Here is an 11,633-nt window from a genome sequence, read left to right as displayed (position 1 = left end):
TACACCACGACCATCTTTGGTGTAAGTAAACAATCTTTTAATCAACCATTACGCGTCCGTAACTAATTCTAGCTCGCCACCGGTCTTCTTCAACCTCGCGTGCCCGGGATGCTGGCCACAGCCCGCGTGCGCAAAAACAGGTCCGCATATCGCTCCCGGCTCGCACATGGCGACATGGATGAGATCGGGAGGCGGCCCGCACAGTACTATGTTGTAATTAGCAGCTAGCGACTACACTTGCTCAGGTCCAGTGTAGTTTCTCAATCTTTGAAAGAAATTTTCTAATTAATCAAAAAATTAAATTACTGACAATTCATATTTTACAGAAGTTCTGTAGTAACGTAAGAAACTCAACTGCACACATATAATATACAACTGGGGAACAAGCTATTTTACTCTTGAACACTTTTATATATACTAAAATATTTAGTATGTATTTCAATCTCATTACCATTCTAATATTTAAATGTATATCATGTAATTGAAACATCAGCATTCGTTCAGCTACATTTAATACAAGAGAAAAGAGAGGATCAACATGTTGTTCCACTCCATATTATGAATACCTTCAAGAAGCAAAGAAAATATTCTATCCTTGACACCCTGTTTAAAGTTAGAGAGTCTCTGCCAAGTACTATAACTACCTCTCCTGGATAAGTATGGGCAAACAGAAACTTAACTTTAATAAATCAAGATGACAATCTCTACAGCAATGGGCATTTATTTCTAGTTTCTAGCAAGAAAAGCCATTTTCATATCCACAATCAAAATTAAAAAGCTACAATTTGGTTTTGGGACTTGGAAGAAGTGTTGGCTATAGATAAGGAGACAGGACAACACCCTCTCTCTCCCTACAAATATTTACTACAGAAAAATTCACAAGTCATTCAGTTTACACAATACTGCACTATAATACAAGTTGTTCTTTGTTAAGGTCTTTTGAGTACTGAGGCAACTATCAAAAATATACTGAGGATCAGTAGTTATAACTTCAAATATACAATGTGATAAACGCTTTATAGAAAAAGCTAGAAAATGCCTAATTAGTCTTCCATTTAATAAAAGAACAAATACATACAAACAAGAAAAAAGATGGGAAGTCCATTTTTCTCTGTATTTCCGGTTTGTAAAACAGCTACCGGGAAATTGCAACACAGCCCACAGCTTTCTCAGCCACTCCAAGAGCTACTATTAGGCTGCTTACAGCATAAGTTCAGTTTTCTATTCCTACTTATAGTATCACAGCAATACTGCAAAAGACAGATGTGCCTTGGCTAGGTAGTAAGCTTGCTTTTTCTTTTTAAAGATAGAAGGCAAAAATTAAAGATATGAAAGAAGAAATAAGAGTGGGGAACGAAAATGACACTGATGAAACTACAGCAGAAACCTGACACTCCACTTGCACTAAACCCAATGCCTGTTCCCTTTCTCCAGTTCTGCACATTCTGAACTTTTCAGTCAGAAGCAGCTTATTAGCACAGTAGTAGTAGCTTCCAGGTTCCTAGTCTGTATGGTGGAATCCTCCTCTTTTGGCTTTCTCCCATTGCAGACGTTTGTTCCTTAAAGCTGTGAAGCCTACAAGCTTCAGCACTTTGGACAACTTAGACCAGGGGTTTTCAGCCTTTTTGGAACAATGTACCCCCCGCAGTCAGATGCAGAGCAGTGTACCCCCGGTGGCCAGAGAGCGGGCAGAGGGGATGGCATGTGGCCGAATGAGGAGTGGCGGCAGCCACTGCACGTGAGCTTACCCCACACCCCACGTCCGGCTGGTGCCTGTGCGGCAGCGTAGGATGGTGCATGGCAGCACTCTGTCCCTTCCTGCCCATGCGTACCCCCTAGTGTCTTCTCAAGTACCCCCAGCTGACAAACCCTGACTTAGACTACAGGCCCTTTCGCAATACCAAGTATCATTTGCTACAGTTCATCCGAGGTTTTAAGTAATGTTGATGAGTCTGAAAACAACAGAAAATAGGCATTTAAAAAAATGAATAACATATTTTTAAGCCTATTGCTAAAAGGAAGAAACACCCACTGCTGCATCACACTGGTAGCTAATGCTATACATCTGGAGGGCAAGAAGGTGGGGTGAGGAAATTATTTTTAGGACTTTGGGTTACTGAGAATGTTTTTCACAGTGAAGCAGTGTTTCCTTAGCCTGTGCTGTATATAATTTAGCATACTTTTACCATAGTTTCTACTCTTCCTGATGATAATGAGGGATGTTGATGCTAGCTTAGAACATACAGTTAGAGTCAAAGTTGTTGACCGTTACTGCTGATTACATGAGCAGATATGGAGAGTTACACAAAGGATTCCCACTGTGGATGAACCTTGCAGTACAAGACTGCAACCTCCTCTAGGTCCAACCTGTGCACCACAGAGACACAGAATTAAGCACAAAAACTCCTCATTCTGTTTTTGCTTTGAACAGTTTGTTGTGAAACTAAGACATGAAATGTAAAAATATTAGAAAAGGAACAAGCAAAAACCAGGAAAAAGATGAAGCTGATATGCATTAAGCAAGACCATCCTCAACTATGGGTGGGAAAGAAACAAAGAAGAAAAGAAAAAAAGGCAAATGCTGTCTCAAACAGAACACCCAAGGAAAAAATAGGAAAAGACATTTCAAGGACAACTTTCAAAGAAATTTAATCACAGAAACATAGGGTTGAAAGGGACTTAAGAGGTCATCTAATTCATCCTCTTTCACCAAGGCTGAAAACTTTCCATAGATGTCTAACCAGCTCTTAAAAACTCCAACAGCCTTCCTAATGGCCTGGTTCCCGGGCTTCGCTACCATATATGCACTATGGAAGCTTGTCCTAATATTTAAATTAAGCAGATTTCTTCTCAACATCCACTGGGTCTAGGAAAACAAATGATCACTCCACTCCTCCTAACAGCTGTTTATATTTTGGAACATTTATGCCCTTCGCTGAATTGCATCACATTAATTTTTGAATACTCTCATTTATCAAGATTATTTTGAATTCTGATGCTGTCCTCCAAAGCATTTACAACCCCATCCAGCCAATATCAGAAATTTTGGAAACACTCTAGTTTATCATTCAAGTAAATAATAAAATATCGATTACAACTGGTCACTAAAACAGACACCTGTAATGCCTCACTTGAAACATCCTCCCAGTTTCACTGTGAGTCATTGATAAACTATTCTGAACAATGTTCTAACCAAATAGACATTTTATGGCAATTTCCCTACTTTGATTTGTGAATATGTCTTATAGCATAAAAGCTTCAAACAAGTCAAAACATGTCTCTCTTCCTGTTTTCACTTGTCCACTATGGCACTTAACCTGACAAAGAGGGAAATTAGATGGGTTTGATTATGTTCTTGATAAATCCATTTGGTTTTTTGCTTTTCTGCTTGTTTGAATCTGTATTACTTTCAGAGTGCTGGCAAATTTGTCCTTGTATTGTTCCTAGCATCAAAATTGAGTTAACTTTCCTTTCCTTTTAAACATAGTAGCTATGTTTGTCTTTCTCCCATCTTCTGAGACCTTCTCCTTCCTCCTGGAACTTCTAAAGATATTCCATAATAGCTCAGAGAATACTTTGGCCCACTTGTAGAGCATGCACCCCTAGGCGATGTCTACACGAGCATGAACATTTGGTCCCTCGGGGACAATTAGCAGCGGGACACCTTCTTCTGCTGCTAGTTGTCCACAGGGAATGACGGTCACACAGCAGGTTACCCCGGGTGGGGTGGGGGAGGCTGGGGCCAGCATCGGGCTGGCCCCAGCAGCCTTACTTGGGGTCCTGGGGAGTTCCTGGGGCTACAGCAGCAGCAATCCTACTGCTTGAAGCATGGCTCCAGCCAGCCAGGCTCCACTTTTAAGCAGCATGAGTTGCTCTGACTTTTTTTGTTGGGGGGGGGTTGACCCCTGGATATCCAGGGGTCAAAAAAATCCCATCATGCTGCTCCCTTGCTGTGCAGCAAACAGCTGACATGTCCGTGGCGCCACATACCTCCCGGCTACACTCATCTGGACGCAGCCCTAGTGTACATTTCATCAGGCTCTGTTGACTCAAGTATATCTAAGCATCCTTTCATGCCTTAATATAATCTGCATTTACAACCCCCTGATAAAATCAATTAAGCATCTCATGATTTTTTTGGAAAGACTGAAGCAAAGAAAGAGTGAATACTTCAACCTTCTCTGGAGCAAATGTTATTTTCTCTCTCCTCCCATTACGTAACAAACCCAGACTTGCCTCATCTTCTCTTTCTTCTGAAGAATGTATAAAATCTTTTATTGTTACCTTATGTCTCTGGTTAATTTTAATGTCTTTGAGACATTATCCCATTCAGCCTTTCTAATTTTATCACTGCGTAGAATAGCACCAACCTTTGCACTGACCCTCAATGCTTTCTCTTTTTTGTATAATAATTTTTGGTTTTCATATCCAAAAATAGGTTCCAGTACAGTCATTCTGGTCCTGTCCTTTCCTTCCTTGGATACTTTGCCATTGTCCCTTTAAAATAACCTGTTTCAGTACCTGCCAACCATTCTGTGCTCCTTTATTCCTTTGATTACCTTTCCAAAGACACCTGCTACTAGTTCTGCAAGCATTGGGAAGTCTCCTTCTTAAAAGTCCATGATCCTTATTCTGTTGCTGTTCTTGCTTTCCTTTGCTTAGAACAGTAAACACTTATTCCTGAACACTTTCACACAAGTTTTCTACCTTTGGATTTTCAATTGATTTTCCCTATTAGTTAAAATCCAAGATAGATAGCCTACCTTTACTAACTTCCTCCACCTTCAAACCAAAAATTTGCACCCAACACATTCCAGGCATATGATGGATAGCTTGGATTCCTGCTCTCTTGCTTTTGCATCAGGTTTTTAGGTCATTCAAGTTTTGTATTATGATCATTAGGTGCTTCTGTTGTGCAAAAGAAAAAAAAAAGCCTCATCAAGCCCCTCCCCTCTTATAGCCTTACCATGACTTCACCTCTGTTCTTTAATAGAAGTACAAAATTTTACTACCAGAAGGGATTTAGGAGTTATTCAAAATACAGTCCCCAACACTTAAAATGACCAAAATATGGGCAGTCATTCATACTGGGAACATAGCACTAACCATTTGCCATCCATCTAGTGTTTAAGGTCTTGTTGATGCCATCTTTCCTGTGGACTCAGCAATAAAAATCAATGAGAACAGCTAATACCAGCTCTAGTTTTACCATCTCTCTCATAGCAAGCAAATAACCTTTGTTCAATGATTCTCTGGCAAGGTGCAGCAGTGACAGTGCCACCTCACTAAAAGAGCCTTGCAACTAAATAATACTTTAGGTTTGTAAATCCTTTTTGGGACTGGAACAGATTCAAAAGTCCAAGAGCATAACCTCCAACCCTCACTTCATCTTTTTCAAATATGCAGTATTAGCGAGAGCTTTCTAGGTATGGGGGAGGGGTGGTCATGCACTAGAACAGATTACCAAAAACTGTGGAATCTCCTTTCTTGGAGATATTTTAGAGCAAGATGACAAACACCTGTCCAGTATAGTTTAGAGAGGGATGGCTTAAACATCTGCCTTGAGTAGGGTATTTGACTAGAAGACCTTCTGAGGTCGCTTCCAAGCCCTGCTTTTTTACGATTCTATGCCCGGAACTGGATAGTCTTGTCAAGGGTAGACAATTCAGTACTAGCTCACAGACTGCAATCCATTACAATCCTGTAGGCATGCTCAGACAAGACCAACTGCACACCTTTAAGACTGGGCTCTGCACAAAGCACAGCAGAAGTCACTGCTTCCATTCAAAAACCTAAGATAGAAGTGGTACTACACTCCCCCTTTACACAATTGCCAAGGATGTGGGAGAATCCCTACTGCATCCGAGGGGTACAAACTTGCACCTCCCACTTCCCAGAGCCCCCAAAGCCACCAAGCAACAGGCTACCCTGGGATGGGAAAACTTCAAGATTCATTGAGTTAGAAAAAAGAAAATGAGCATCGCTCTTACTTAGTGGTTAAGACACTCAACTTGAGGGAGGAGAAGAGAGGAGCCCGGGGGACAGGAGAAGCCTTAAGGTATATCCCGTCATGAGTGTTTACTACTGGGACTCTTAGACAGTGACCTCTTTAGCATTCTGGCTCTCTAAATCCCATTTTGAGGCACCTCACCTCCCTAAACCACGGATGGCCAGTCTGCAGCATGTGCCAAAAGTGGCACAGGCAGCCTCTGTGTGGCACATAGTGGATCAGGGAGGGGCAAGCAGACAGGTCAGGAAGGGGCAAGCAGAGAAGCAGATCAGGCATTAGAAGTGGAATGGAGTGGCACTTGGGAGAGCACAAGGCTTAATCTGTGGCACATCTGCCAAAAAGTTGACTCCCGTTGCCCTAAACAACATCCAGGGAAGAGTTAGGGACCTAACTCATTACTGTGGATTTTACTCCAAAGTTATGTGAGTGGCAAAGATTTCTCAGGGTGATACCTTGTATTTGACTACCTCTGTAGTTGGGATAGCGTTAAACAAGCTTTTGAATGCAAGGCATTCTTCCTCACGTCTGATTTGAGGTCTGATCAGCTCCAGACCCAAGGAAGAATGTCTTGAAAGCTTGTCAGCATCACCCTGAGAAATCCTTGCTTCTTGCATAATTTCTGGACCATCACTGCTATATCACTCTTACACCACCACTCCAAAATCAGGCATTATATTGCTGAACACTGCAATATTCAAGTCCTTTTACAGACTAGTCCTTGGTGTGAGGTTGGATAAGGGAACCTGAAGCTCATTGATTGGCCACTTATCTGCTAGCAGTGATTTACATCTTCCTTCATAAGAAAGATGAGCTGAAAGGTATTAGAAATTGGTATAAAGGCATATCTCATTCTATTTCTCAGAAACCATTTATCATGAATGAAACAGATAACTATCAAATGTCACACCCAATATTCATGGTAGCTAAAGACTGCAGAAGCAGCATTCTGCTTCCAGTTCGGTCATAACAGATTGAAGATGCTGCCAGAGAGACAAAATTTATTTTTAAAGTGGACTCATAAGAAAACTAGTGTGTGAAAAGGCAATTTGTAGACTCCTTTCTAAAAGCCACAAGGATTTTTTTTTTTTAAATACAATACCTCTGTACTTCTAGCATGTTAGGAACCAAATAATCTCCTACCACTCCAAACTGCCTCAATTCTAAGTAACCAATTCTAGCAAGATTCTTGCCCAGGTGTGTTATCTCTGTTGTAAATAGCAGGAAGTACCTGAATCACTTTCCACTTTACAGGCTTTCAGCTAACACAGGATTGGAGAATCTCTTAAATACAGAATCTGGAAGAAAGATGAATTAGCTGTGACTTTCATAACCTACCCTGAAAACTAAATCCAAAAAGAAGGTGTCTCTTCCTGCAAACATCCATATAAATTAAAATCTGATTAAACAGGGTATGTGTTTAATTTTAAATAAAAGAGGACTTAAAATTTTTACACTTTCTTTGGAAACAGCTTTCCAAAAGAATTAAGAAAATTCAAAATGAGTACAGGCAGTCCTCGACTTACAACGTTTCAAGTTACAATGTTTGCACTTATAACATTTATAAATTGACACCGTTTCAACTTTATGACGTCAGTTTCGACTTACAACACTTGATCCAATGCGACCAGCGAACAAGTTCGCTGTGTCGCTCATCTCCCTGGAGAACATCTGTCCAAACTTGCTTGGACACCTTCTTTAAGAAAGCAGACAGGACTCCAGAAAAACTTGCAGCCAAGACTCCTGAGAAGAATCCAGGCAAGAACCCTTCAAAAAGTCCAGCAAAGTCACTGCAAAGAAGTCCTTCCAAATCAATATGATTGCTATTTACGATATAAATACATTAATGTAGCTATATTACACATCTATAATTAATCGAGTACAAAATTCGGGGGTACTTTTGGTGAAAATAGGGTATCAGGCCTTGGTTCAGGAACCAATCCCCCATTTATAACATTGTTCCTTATGAGAAAATACAACGTTTCAGCTTAAGATATGGTTTTCAGGAACCAATTGTGTCATAAGTCCGAGGACTGCCTGTAGCGACATACTTTGTAATTCGCAGTGTTGGTTATATAAAAAAAATAAATAAATTAAGACATCTGACATCAAACAGGAAAAACTTGTTTTACTGCATCTGGTATACATGTCTAAGTCGAATTATTTGAGTGTACTACAAAACATTTAAAGAAACAGAGAATAGTAGAATGATTCATCACAACTTGAGACAAAAGAAAATGGCAAGGCGGAATTTATTTTATGTGATATAAGAAACCTAGCCAGGTATAAAATACATAATACAAAAGAAAAATGTACACACACACATTTATATATCTATATATCTCTATACACACATACGCACATGTATATATACACATACATACCTATAAAGAGAGAAAGAGAGAGAGAGAAAGAATGGTGTAAAAAGCTAATTATGCAGAGTGAAACAAGTTATAATTGTCAGACAGACTTAAGAGAACGACAGCATATGTTATTGTTGACAAAATAAGTACGATACAGAGGTTTTTTAAAAAGTTTTTCTGGGCAATCAGCACAGGCGCAGGGCATTCTTATACTGGAAAAAACAAATCATTCCCAGAGCATGCAGAACATTGTGATTACACAATTCAGCAGTAATGGAAAGTCTCAGGGCTATCAAAAGAAGCTAGAAGAGGATCTCAGTTTTCCTACTGGGAACACAAATTTCACCACTCAGCAGAGGTACAAAAATAATCAGTTGCATGGGAAAACACAAAATAATGCAACCTTCCAACCTAGTTCCCCAAACACGTCATGCCAACATATGCTGGAAAGCTGTTTCAGTGAAACTGCAGCATCAACGCTTATTGAATCGAAGTATGTACTGTGAAGTAGTTGACACCACATTCAAGCGGTCAGCACATAAATTTGGAGGCACGTTTTCAGAGATTTCCCCAAAAAATGAGAGGAAAAAGAATTACCAAGAAACAAACACCCATGTAAATGCCAGTATGTCATGAATCAACCAATTTTACGATTACTACATGCCTACATTTAAACTAGTCAGGTGTCCGTTATGATGTCAGATTCTTCACAAGATGCATCTGAGGTCTCAAAAAAGGCAGGAAAAGCATGATAGAGATGTTGCAGCTTCCCAGCTGAGGGCCTGCTTATGTCCCTTGGCACAAGTTTGAAGAGCCCCCAGTATGTTCTAAAACTATATCAAACTCCTCCTTACAGCTACCTGAAAAAGAGCAAGGTAAAGAGTCTGGTCCTCAAAATACTGATTCTTCAAAACAACATTAAGTAGTCACTGAGTCATACAAGGCAGCAGTGTTCTAATATATTCATGAATTTGAGAGCAATTGATGTACAGTTGTGTAATTCAAGCTCTCAGAAGGAATATAGTTCAAAAGAAAGACAATAGCTAAGTCCAGAAAACTCATGCCCCAGCCATTTGGACATGACATACAACTTCCCAGGTAAGCAACGACCTATTTCACAAGGAAAAGAGGATAAAGCGAATGCAGGATAGTTTTGCAATGCTGACCCACACAAATATTGCATACTAAGCAAATGGGTTATAAGAAATAATTGCATTTTTGCCTGTTAAAAGGTTTTCCTTTGCTCCAAAGCAGCAAGAAGAGCTGCCCAAAACTTAATAGAGACAGGTATTCTGTGTTTTGGCATTTATTTTTATTAAGAAAAATTAGATTCTACTGAAAAAGTCATTTTTTAATAAGAAAATATGCCAAAATAATTTAACTTGCTCTTTTCCTTCCAGTTGCAGAAGGTGTCTAAAACAGACTTATTCTGCTAGATGTCAGTGTTCTCATGCATGCCCCTTAACTAAACTAATTATTCACAACAGTCCTTATGCCACAAGTATGACCTAATTAAAGGATTTGCAAGAAAGAAGGTGAACCATGAAAGCAAATATCCATATTCAAAAACAAATATATACGTAACAAAATCAACACTGAAGCTACTTGCAAAGGAAACTGCATTGTGTATAAGGGTTTGCCTGTGAAGGTCATTTACATACACAACGTCCTGTAAATGATAGCACTGATTTCTTCAACAATGACATCTACCATTATATTGCAGTTGCATTTGAAGGCAAACTCCCATCAGGATATAGGCCTTATTGAATCTGATGCTAAACGCACAAATAGAAAGTTATGGTCATTACTCCAAAACTTGCAGATAGAAGAACTCATCTAAACTGGATTCTTTAAACACTTCTGTAAGCTCAGTGCTTATAATGCTTCCATAAAAAGCAAAACACAGGCACCAAAATAATTTCCTTGCTATTAAGAATCCTGAATAACACTTCCAAGAGGTTCTGCATGTCCCCATGTGTGTGTCCCTTGGGCACTCTAAAAGCATTATCTCTGGGCTACTGCAAGGGTGGGGCTCATCCTCTGGCCTGTGGGCTAGGTCCAGCTGACTGAACCTATCTGCCCCATGGAGCTCCCTGCAGGTCTGGAAATTTGGCAGTAGAGGAGTGGATGCAATCAGTGCTACCACCACTCACTTCCCCCTTTGCCAAGTTTCCAGGCCCAGATGCCATGACCCTGTATGTTGAGCTGAGGCTGCTATTGGGCACATGGGACTGGGACTATGATATGGCACATGGGACTGGAGCCGAATCCAGGGTATAGGGCTGGGATCCTGCACTGGACTGGCAACACAGATCAGATCTGGCCTACAAGCCAATCTTCCACCATTCGTCTGACCTGCAGGGCTAAACATTTGGTCTCTGCTTGTCTATTGTGATACCTTGCCAGTAACATTGATAGGATTTTGAAGACGAGCAGGGCACCTGTCCCCCGCCCCCATCCATTTGCGCAAGTTTTACACAAAGCCGATTGGCAGCAGATGAGCCCAAACAACATTTATCGTCACCCTGACTGCGAGGACCCATGCTAGCCTCTCTACACAGCATGGTGCGGCCACCAGAGGACAATTTGGGAAGGTCAAGGATGCAAGTGTGGGGCAGGGCAGAACTTCTCATCCGGCCTGGGACAGGGCTGTGTTTTTAAGCCTGGCTTCTGAGGGGAGAGTTTGGCTGAAGGACTCTGGCCGCTCGCCCCAAGCCTGGGTATCCTCCTCAGCCATGTGTTGTGGGCCAGATAAACAGCCCCGGGCTGTAAACAAGCCAGCGTCCAGGAGCCAGCGCTTGGCAGCAGGGGACTGCTGGGGGGGCAGTGACCTGACACCACTGCTACTGGCTGGGTGAAAGGACCCCCGCTTCCACTCCAACACATGGACATGGACACACACACACTCATATGGACACGGACACAGACACACTGAGGCACATAGGCAGGCAAAAACGGGGGGGGAGGACACACCCTGAAACACATGGGCGGGTGGACATGGGGACATACACATACAGGGACACACATGGGGACATGCAGACAGACAGGCAGACACATATACACACAGGGACACATGGACACACACATGGAGACACGGGGGACATGCACACACATGGGGACACACGGGGACATACAGACACACGCGCACACAGATGGGAACACATGGAGACATGCAGACAGACAGACACGGAGAACCCCCGAGGCCCCCGGGCGAAGATCGCCGCCCCGCGGACTCACCCGGGCGCGGGGGTGCAATGGCTGCA

General features: G+C 41.6%; 1 protein-coding gene across 7 annotated transcripts in view; it reads right to left on the bottom strand.

Moving 5' to 3' along the window:
- AGTPBP1 (ATP/GTP binding protein 1) overlaps positions 1-11,633 on the bottom strand; it is a 126,351-nt gene that overhangs the window by 101,348 nt on the left and 13,370 nt on the right. The window contains exon 1 of one of the 7 annotated variants that reach the window (XM_025197693.1): positions 11,608-11,633. The exons of the other annotated variants lie outside the window; for them this stretch is intronic. The gene's annotated coding sequence lies outside the window, so the exon portion shown is untranslated. The remainder of the gene's footprint in view (positions 1-11,607) is intronic. 7 annotated transcript variants of the gene reach the window in all.

The sequence above is a fragment of the Alligator sinensis genome, unplaced genomic scaffold, assembly GCF_000455745.1.
Source record: "Alligator sinensis unplaced genomic scaffold, ASM45574v1 scaffold240_1, whole genome shotgun sequence".
NCBI lineage: Eukaryota > Metazoa > Chordata > Crocodylia > Alligatoridae > Alligator > Alligator sinensis.
This window is presented reverse-complemented; position numbering and strand designations above follow the sequence as displayed.